The 9,981-nt window shown below is 43.3% G+C and overlaps 1 protein-coding gene across 3 annotated transcripts in view; it reads right to left on the reverse strand.

Annotated features, from left to right (window-relative positions):
* The window catches only part of LOC139159800 (zinc finger protein with KRAB and SCAN domains 7-like), a 52,177-nt gene extending 42,486 nt beyond the window's left edge, over window positions 1–9,691 (reverse strand). For 2 of the 3 annotated variants that reach the window (XM_070737191.1, XM_070737190.1), the window contains exon 1: window positions 9,373–9,691. The gene's annotated coding sequence lies outside the window, so the exon portion shown is untranslated. The remainder of the gene's footprint in view (window positions 1–9,372) is intronic. The other variant, XM_070737192.1, reaches the window with a different exon arrangement.
* Between the last annotated feature and the right edge of the window lie 290 nt (window positions 9,692–9,981).

A 9,981-nucleotide genomic window follows, 5' to 3' on the forward strand; every position in this document is an offset into this window, starting at 1 on the left:
CCCCTCTCCGCAGACTCGGGGCGGCTTACAACAATAATAGTAACAACATACAATGTAGCAAATCTAATATTAAAAGGAAGTATCTAAAAACCCGTCATTTAAAAAACATACAACACAAGCATACCGTACATAAACTCTATAAGCCTAGGGGAGATGTCTCATTTCCCCCATGCCTGGCGATATAGGTGGGTCTTAAGCAATTTACGAAAGGCAAGGAGGGTGGGGGCAGTTCTGATCTCTGGGGGGAGTCGATTCCAGAGGGCCGGGGCCACCACAGAGAAGGCTCTTCCCCTGGGGCCCAGCCAGACAACATTGTTTAGTCGACGGGACCCGGAGAAGGCCAACTCTGTGGGACCTTATCGGCCACTGGGATTCTTGTGGCAGAAGACGGTCCCGGAGATATTTTGGTCCGATGCCCTGTAGGGCTTTATATCCACTCATCTCCTTCCGCAGAGACAAAGGATGACCTTGGCTTTCTAGAAAAAATGTATTATGGCTACAACCAGTGAAGGGCTACCAAAACGTTTACTACCACACTGTGGGCATGGCTTATGCAGGATGCCCTGCATTTTCTTTCAATATCTTTCAGTGCAAATTGGGTGCTCTGGGGTGGAGCTCCATTTTCGCTACCCCACTGTGTCCCCTGCCCCCCAGGTCAAGGCAGTAGCCCACCCCCAGCCTACAACCCTCAAGCAATTCCCCTTCCCATTTTCCCACAGTAGAAAATGCATAGTGGTATAGTATAAACTGTGGCAGGCGAAAGATCCCAAATTCCAGATCCCAGATTCAACAGGGGGATACACTCCAAGGCCAGGGAAGTATTAATACTCTTCTACGCCCTGGTCAGACCACATCTGGAGTACTGCATCCAGTTCTGGTCACCACACTTCAAAAGAGACATTGAAACTCTGGAGAAGGTGCAGAAAAGAGCAACCAAAATGATTAGGGGACTTGAAACCAAGACTTACGAAGAGAGATTGCGGGAACTGGGCATGGATAGCCTAGAGAAAAGGAGGGCCAGAGGGGACATGATAGCTGTATACAGGTATTTGAGGGGTTGCCACACAGAGGAGGGGGCCACTCTATTCTCCACAGCACCAGAGGGCCGGACGAGGAACAATGGCTGGAAGCTGACCAAGGAGAGATTCAACTTAGAAGTAAGGAAGAACTCTTCCTGACGTTCAGAGCGATCAACCAGTGGAACAACCTGCCTGCGGAGGTTGTGAACTCCCCAACTCTGGACACTTTCAAGAGGAGATTGGACTGCCATTTAGTTGGGGTGCTTTAGGATTCCTGCTAAGGCAGGGGGTTGGACTTGATGACCTGCATGGTCCCTTTCAACTCTAACGATAGATAGATAGATAGATAGATAGATAGATAGATAGATAGATATAGATAGAGGATAGATAGATAGATAGATGGATGGATGGATGGATAGATAGAGATAGAGATAGATAGATGATAGATAGATAGATGGATAGATGGATAGATAGATAGAGGATAGATAGATAGGTAGAGATAGATAGATAGAGGATAGATAGATAGATAGAGATAGACAGATGATAGATAGAGATAGATAGATGATAGATAGATAGATCGTTAGATAGATAGATAGATAGATAGATAGATAGATAGATAGATAGATAGATAAAAATAAAATAAAATGGCTTCGGCCTGACCAGATGTATTAGAAATAAACTGACTCAATAGGGATTCTCTTAGACATTACGAATGACGAGATGTCATCGGGTTATTTTTTTTTTTCAAACATGCTTAAGGAAAGTGTTTGACTAATCCCTAAAAATATCCCAGCACTGCTAAGTATTTGCGGATAAAAGGTTTACGCCTGTCACACATGGCAGATATCGAATTTTGTTAACGCAAACAACGCTGGCGGTGTGATTCTCAAGTGTAAAAGAAACACCTTAGAGCAGTATTTATAATTTAATGCTAATTGGGACCCTGAAAGACAACTATGAGTAGTCCTCCACTTATGGCCAGAATTGTAAAAGATCAAGAGAGTCGGAAGGGACCTCGTAGGCCAGAAGTGTCAAATTCAAAGCCTGTGACCAAGCTATGCTGGATGGGGAATTCTGAGAATTGACGTCCACAAGACTTAAAAGTTGCCAAGATTGAAGACCTGTTCTGTCCCTGTGTCGAGCCCCCCCCCCCCCAAAAAAATAAGATGCACACCACCAGATTAACTAATAAAGGTTTTACTATTTACAAAAAAAAGTCTTATGCAGATTGAGCCTTTTCGAAAAGAAGGAAAAACTAGCCAAGTTTTCACCGAAGATTATAAAGTCTTATCAAGTAGCCAGAGTCTCCCGAAGAGATAAACACCATGGTAATTACCAAGTTTAAGCAAGATTTAGTAGCGTACACCTCGGAGTTGATTACTGCAGCCAAGAGTGTGGTTTTTTTCTACAGGCAGTCTTAAACTTACACTACTTTGCTTAGTGACCACCACTAAATGAATTGAGTACAGTACTTACAGTACTACACAGGACATAAATCACCATTTTCTACAGGCAGTCCTCAACTTACACCGCTTCACTTAGTGACCGTCACTCAATGAACTGAGTATAGGACATAAATCCCCATTTTCTACAGGCAGTCCTCAACTTACACCACTTCGCTTAGTGACCGTCACTCAATGAACTGAGTATAGGACATATATCTCCAGGACCGCCTTCTGCCGCACGAATCCCAACGACCAGTTAGGTCCCACAGAGTTGGCCTTCTTCGGGTCCCATCAACTAAACAATGTTATCTGGCAGGACCCAGGGGAAGAGCCTTCTCTGTGGCGGCCCCGACCCTTTGGAATCAACTCCCCCCGAAGATTAGAATTGCCCCCACCCTCCTTGCCTTTTGCAAACTCCTTAAAACCCACCTCTGCCGTCACTTTATGCTATGGTTTGTCTGAGATGTATGACTGTTTTTTTATATTAAGAGGTTTAAAATTGTTTTTAACTATTGGATTTGTACTTTTTTTCTTGTTTTGAGCCGCTCTGAGTCTTCGGAGAGGAGCGGCATACAAATCTAATAATAAATAAATAAATAAATAAATAAATAAATAATAAATCCCCATTTTCTACAGGCAGTCCTCAACTTAAGACCACTTTGCTTAGTGACCATCACTCAATGAATTGAGTACAGGATTTATAAGTGGGAGATAAATCCCCATTTTCAGTGGTCCTCAAGCTTTCTAATGCCGCGACCCCTTAATACAGTTCCTCATGTTGTGGAGACCCCCCAAAATAAGTCTAGCACCAATCTCCGAACAGAGCTTTAAGCTGATTGACAGGAAGATCAGAGGGACACCCCCCCATTGTAAATGCCTGATTGATCGGATTGTAAAAATATATTCAGAATAGAAGAGTAGCCAGATTAGAAGCTTTAGTTTCTAACACCATGGGAAAATTGTCTTTTCCCATGGTCTTACGCAACCGCTGTGAAACAGTCGTTTGACCCCCAAAGGGGTCCTGACCCCAAGGTTGAGAACCACTGTGTTAAACACAAGCCGAAGACATGAGCTGCAACAAGATTTCTGAAACAAACTGGAGGGATTTATACTTATCTCTGCAAAGCATCGCGTGACTTCTCGTTAAATAACCTGATGGCACGGCCAGTAGCCAGCAATGCTACTCACGAGGAAGCCTCCTCTCGAGTAACCACTCATTTCTTCTAGAGGCCCCGCGAATCCTAGCATCAAGAAGAGGCTCCTCCTCTTCTGCTGAGTCACTCATCTCAGGAGGTGAAGAAGGCCCTGGTTGCTCATCAGCCCCTGACACCACGTCTTCTTCACCATCAGTCTCAGGTGCCACGCCTCCACTGTTTCTGCGTCCATTACTAATTGTGCAGGACACAAACGGCCACAAGACCTCTGTTCTAAAAAGATGCAAATGACCAGCTGTCTGCCATAAGTATAAATCCTTCCATTCCCCATCATCTAGGCAGAGCCAAAGAAGCTTTTTGGATGAGAAGCAAAACATCCTCAAATAAAAATCAGAAAGTCCAATTGCCTCTTGAAAAAGAACCTTTGGGACAACCGTGATCCGGATGACTGAGAACCTCTACAGGGTCATTCTTTGTCAAGTGGACCTGATGTCCACGTGATTGATTTTTGCAGCCTTATTTGAAAAGAAACCATCGCAAAAACAACATATATGATAGAAAAAATTGCTCTTTCTAATGAAACAAAAATGAAGATGATTGAAGGTGAGAAAACTTCAATCATCTTCATTAATGAGCACGTTTTTGTCTATCGCTCTTGTTGTGGTTAGCTCTGGCCCAGCTCCTGCCCCAAGGACTGTGGATGTGGGGGAGACATCCATATGCTGCAGGCCTGTTCCCCCCCCCCCCGTGGAATCTGCTGATGAAGGCTCCTCTGACCAAGAAGATATGACTGACAGGGAGGAGGAGAGTGGGGCAGACAGCTCAGAAGGAGATCAAGTATCTAGCTCCTTCTTGGATTCAGAACAAGAGTTAATGCTACAGCCACGCATGCGGAGAGCGATGCATAGGCAACAACAACTGAGAGATTATTATCAAAGAAAATGGGGCCACCTGTGGTTGGGTGGGGCTGTGGTAAGTAGTGAGGCTGCTATAAATAGCAGCCTGTGGGTTTGGCCATTGTGGAGGATTATCTGATCGTTGTGTTTCGTGCCTGCTTTACTGACTTTGACCTTTTGTGTGCTGATTTTCTCCCGCTTTGAAACTAAACCAGTGTGTTTCACTTTGTGAAAGAAGAAGGACTGTGAATTGCCTCACAGAACTGATAAGGGACTTGTACAAATTACCAGTTTGTTTGGAGACAAGTGCTCTTTGCTATACCAAAAGAAGGCTTGGTTTAAGTGAATTTTCATTATAAAGAACATTGTTTTGAATTTTCAAAGGTGTGTGTCTGAAATTGTATCTGTGCATTTTTGGGAGGAGTCTACCAGAGAGCTTGACAGAACAGCTCTCTGTTTTCTCACCTTCAATCATCTTCATTTTTATTTGATTAGAAAGAGCACGTTTTTTTCCTATCATTTATGTTGTTTTTGTGATGGCTTCTTTTCAAATAAGGCTTCAATTTCACCTGGTCCACTTGACAAAGAATGACCCTATAGATTTTTATGAAGTTATTTTTAACACCATCAAACAACAGCATATCAACCTATCTCAAGATCTATCTCAAGACGAAACCTCAACCTATCTCAATCATAAGACAAAAAACAAATTACAGTATTTCATAATACGTATATTATGTATTAGTACTGCCAGATTAGTACTTGTGCAAATATGGAAGGATGAAAAAAAACCCTTACAGACACAATGGTAATAAAGAAAATGTTGGATTGTGCAGAAATAAGCAGGCTTATTATAGAATTTATTTATTTATTTATTATTTAGATTTGTATGCCGCCCCTCTCCGCAGACTCAGGGTGGCTCACAACAAAGTGAAAATAATTTACAACAAATCTAAATTACTGTTTAAAAATATTTAAAAGACCCCATTTTCTAAACACACATACATACAAACATACTATTCATAAATTGTATATGCCCGGGGGAGATGTCTCAGTTCCCTCATGCCTGACGACAAAGGTGGGCCTTAAGGGGCTTACGAAAGGCAAGGAGGGTAGGGGCAGTTCTAATCTCCGGGGGGAGTTGGTTCCAGAGGGCCGGGGCCGCCACAGAGAAGGCTCTTCCCCTGGGGCCCGCCAACCGAATGGCAAAGAATTTCATACCATGTGGGAAAAACTGTATAAATGGCTTGAAAATAGGAATAAATAAATAAACAAACAAACATACATACATACAACTAGCTAGCAATTAGTAGTTGCAAGAGTTTTTGTAAATATTGTTATATAAAGATAAATACCAGTGGGAAAAGATTATTGACAAGATAGTTGGATAACAAGGCATTGAAATTGATATGTTGATGCTACCGAAATGTAAGTGAAGAGTTACATGAATGATTTGTTAATGTCTTTCATGTGTTTGTATTGTTTTAAAAATCTAACAAAAATTATTTTAAAAGAAAAAACCTTGGATAGGATTCAATAGCCAGATGAAAATGGCAACTGCAGAATAAACATCTGGCTGACTGCACAATGAACAATGCTGCTTTGTCTAAATCCATGCTTACTCGATTCACAAGCAATTCAACAGGAGGTTAAAAACAACTCTGACCCTGGCCTTACAGTTCAGATTGGATATTTGTTCAAAAGTTTGAAACTCTCTCCGTAAATATACCGTATTTTTTGGAGTATAAGACACACCTAGATTTTAGGGAATAAAAGTATTCTGAACCAATTGGTGTAATATATTTTTTTAATAAAATACCAGTGTAGCAGAATACTTTTTACAACCATGTACACTTTTTACAAACTTCAAACTTGACAGCTTTAAGACTTGTGGACTTCAGCTCCCAGAACTCCTCCTCCAGTCATGCTAGCTCAGGAATTCTGGGAGTTCAAGTCCATAACTCTTAAACTTGCCAGGTTTGAATACCCTTGCACCCCCTAACCTCTAATCCAGGGGGTCTTCAAACCTGACAGCTTTAAGATTAATGGACTTCAACTCCCAGAATCCCTCCTCTAATCATGCTAGATAGGGTAATTAGAAGGCAAAAGTAGCCCCGTTTTTGAAAAAACTGGGCACTTTTTGCCCGCTTTTTCACACAAATGAGGTGGGAAAGGGGTCTGGGAAGCTTGCAAAGAACTACTGGGAACTGGCAAAAATAGCCCCGTTTCCCCCCCCCCCAGCACCCAGAAGCTCTCTGCAGGCTTCCTAGACCCTCTGTCCAAAAATGGGATGCAAGAGCAAGGCTTCAGGACAGCAAAAATGGCTGTATTTGGTGTAAAAGACGCACCGACATTTCCACCCCCTTTTAAGGGGAAAAAGGTGCCTTTTATTATTCTGAAAAAATATAGTCAAAACTCAGCTTTAAATTATCCTCAAAGGAAAAAAACAAAACAAAGCCCAGTTGCCTTGTGAAATAAGCACTTTTGGGATAAATAAAATACTATACAACTATCTTTCAGGATCTTATTAAATAAATCAACAATGCAGTCAGCCTTGACTGGTCCAATTGATTCCTCAATGGGAGTTTAAACATTTGGAAGAATTCGATTTTAAACTTTTTTGCTCTTTCCTGGTTTTAAACATAGAAACATAGAAGACTGACGGCAGAAAAAGACCTCATGATCCATCTAGTCTGCCCTTATACTATTTCCTGTATTTTATCTTACAATGGATATATGTTTATCCCAGGCACGTTTAAATTCAGTTACTGTGGATTTACCAACCACGTCTGCTGGAAGTTTGTTCCAAGGATCTACTACTCTTTCAGTAAAATAATATTTTCTCATGTTGCTTTTGATCTTTCCCCCAACTAACTTCAGATTGTGTCCCCTTGTTCTTGTGTTCACTTTCCTATTAAAAACACTTCTCTCCTGGACCTTATTTAACCCTTTCTCATATTTAAATGTTTTGATCATGTCCCCCCTTTTCCTGCTGTCCTCCAGACTATACAGATTGAGTTCATTAAGTCTTTCCTGATACGTTTTATGCTTAAGACCTTCCACCATTCTTGTAGCCCGTCTTTGGACCCGTTGAATTTTGTTCAATTAAAAACTATCGAGGACCCCACCCATCCACCCCCACAAAACAGCTTTGGCTTGTACGGCTTACCTTGTTTGATATTTACCATATTAAAAAATTAAAGCTGATGAATTCACCCTCACTAACGCTTGTCAAATAGGATTTTAATACTGTAATATTTTTCAGCATAAACTGATTTTATGGGACCCAGAGAGGGTCTTGGGGACTCTTCCAGGAATCCTTAAGTGCCGCTTTAAGACTGCACCTACAACTGAACCCAACACTTCTGTTGCTGAGCGACACAATTGTTAGAAATGAGTTTTGCTCCATTTTATGACCTTTCTTGCCACCATTAAGCGGATCACTGCAGTCGTTAAATCAGTAACACGTTTGTGAAAGGAATCTGGCTCCACCACTGACTCCGCTTATCAGGTGGCAGCAAAAGGAGAATCCCACAGCCCCAGGGACACTGCAAACCGTCATAAATGTGAATCAGTTGGCAAGGATTTGAATTTGAACCACGACCGTGGTAAATGCCTGTAACGGTCGGAAGTGTGAAAAAATGGTTGTGCCTTTTTTTCACTGCCGTTGTCACCTGGAATGGTCACCAAGCAGAAGTGGCCTATGTTGAGGACTGCCTGTAGAAAATTGGGATTTATGTCCTGCGTATAATGTCCTGCACTCAATTCCTTTAGTGACAGTCACCAAGCGAAGTGGCCTAAGTTGAGGATGCCTGCAAGAAATGGGGATTTAAATCCTGTACTCAGTTCACTTAGTGACCATCACTAAGCGAAATGGTGTAAGTTGAGAACTGCCTATAGAAAGCGAAGCGGTATAAATTGAAGGCTGCCTGGAGAACATGGGGATTTATGTCCAGTGTATAATGTCCTGTACTCAGTTCACTGAGTGGCAGTCATTAAGCGAAGCGATGCAAGTTGAGGGCTGCCTGCAGAAAATGGGGATTTATGTCCTGGGTATAAGTCCTGTACTCAATTCCTTCAGTGACGCTGGACAACCAACTCCCAATTTACGACCCTTTGTAGCGTCACGTGGTCCCCTTTGGCGACCTTCCGTAACGCAAAAGTGCACAGGGCGGGGGAGAAGAAACCCGATTCACTTAACGACCGGGTTACCCATTGAACCACTGCAAGGATTCACGGAACAGCCTCGTCGAGGCAAAAAACTTCCCCTTGAAACAATCGCCTCTCTCGAGGCAACGGGAACCCGTTTGGGCCCGACGGCGGTCGTAAGTCGAAGACCCGTCCCCTGGCAGGGAGAAAAATACAAAGCCACGTAAGGGCGACTTTTTCTTGGCCTCCCTCCCATATTTAAATCATCCGGCCCAAGCCCAGGAAAATCAGCAAGAAAACCAAGTCGGGCGAGGGGGGGAATGAATCCCGAAGGGAAACATGGAAGCTCTGCTTCCTCCCACCAAAGAAAACGAGGCGGCCTAAAAAAAAAAAAAGGAAAGGAAAAAAAAAACACGTTTTGGTGCCCCGCTTCAAAATGGCTGGAAAAACGCCTTTTTCCAGGCCTAGGGAAAGGATGTCCGGGCCTTGGGGGAGAAAAAGGGCGGCGGCGGCAACCAAAATAGTAATTGCTGTTACCAAAAAAAAACAAAAAAAGGAGGGGGGCACAGGCGCGACTCTTTGCAAGGGCGGGAAAGACCCCGCCGAGAGGAGGGGCGGGGGAAATGGGGGGTAAGGAAGATGGATGCCTTCCCAGCCTCGCCGCCCAGCAAAGACCCGGTGTGTGTGTGTGTGAAAAGCCCGCTCTCACCTTTGCTTTCCACAAATTTGCACCCGACCGCGGCGTGTAAGAGGAAAACGTCCCCCGGGCGGGTCGCCCCACGGAGCCCAGCTGCCTCTCTTCTTGCAACGAGCGCATCCGATTCAGCAGGCTACGTCCATAGGGCGCGCGATGGCCTTTCTCCTCTCTCGCTCTCTCTGGGACGCGTCACTTCCTGCGCCCCGAGCATGCCGGGAACGGTAGTTTTCGCCCAAGAATCTTGGTTACGTTAAGGAAAGGATGAAAAACAAAGGGAAAACGGAGAGCGTTTGAACTGGAGCTTTCGCCGGCAAGGGTCGACGTGGGACCGCTGAAATGACAAGGGCAATAATGATATTCGACATAAAATAGTTCCTCGTCATAATAATTCGTCCCTGAGAGCGTATGCACCGAGGAAAACTTCCTTGTGTGGCTGTTGTAGGGATCATAGCTAACTTTGTTGGTTATCTGAGTCCGGGGTTCGAAGTTTGCTGAGTATCTCCTCTATAACCTTCATCATGTATTTTACTATGTGTATATAGATATATACCCACTAAAACCCTCATTGTGTATTGGACAAAATAAATAAATAAAAATAAATGAATGATATAATGGCCTCAA

Source organism: Erythrolamprus reginae, chromosome 2 (genome assembly GCF_031021105.1).
Source record: "Erythrolamprus reginae isolate rEryReg1 chromosome 2, rEryReg1.hap1, whole genome shotgun sequence".
Classification (NCBI taxonomy): Eukaryota; Metazoa; Chordata; class Lepidosauria; order Squamata; family Dipsadidae; genus Erythrolamprus; species Erythrolamprus reginae.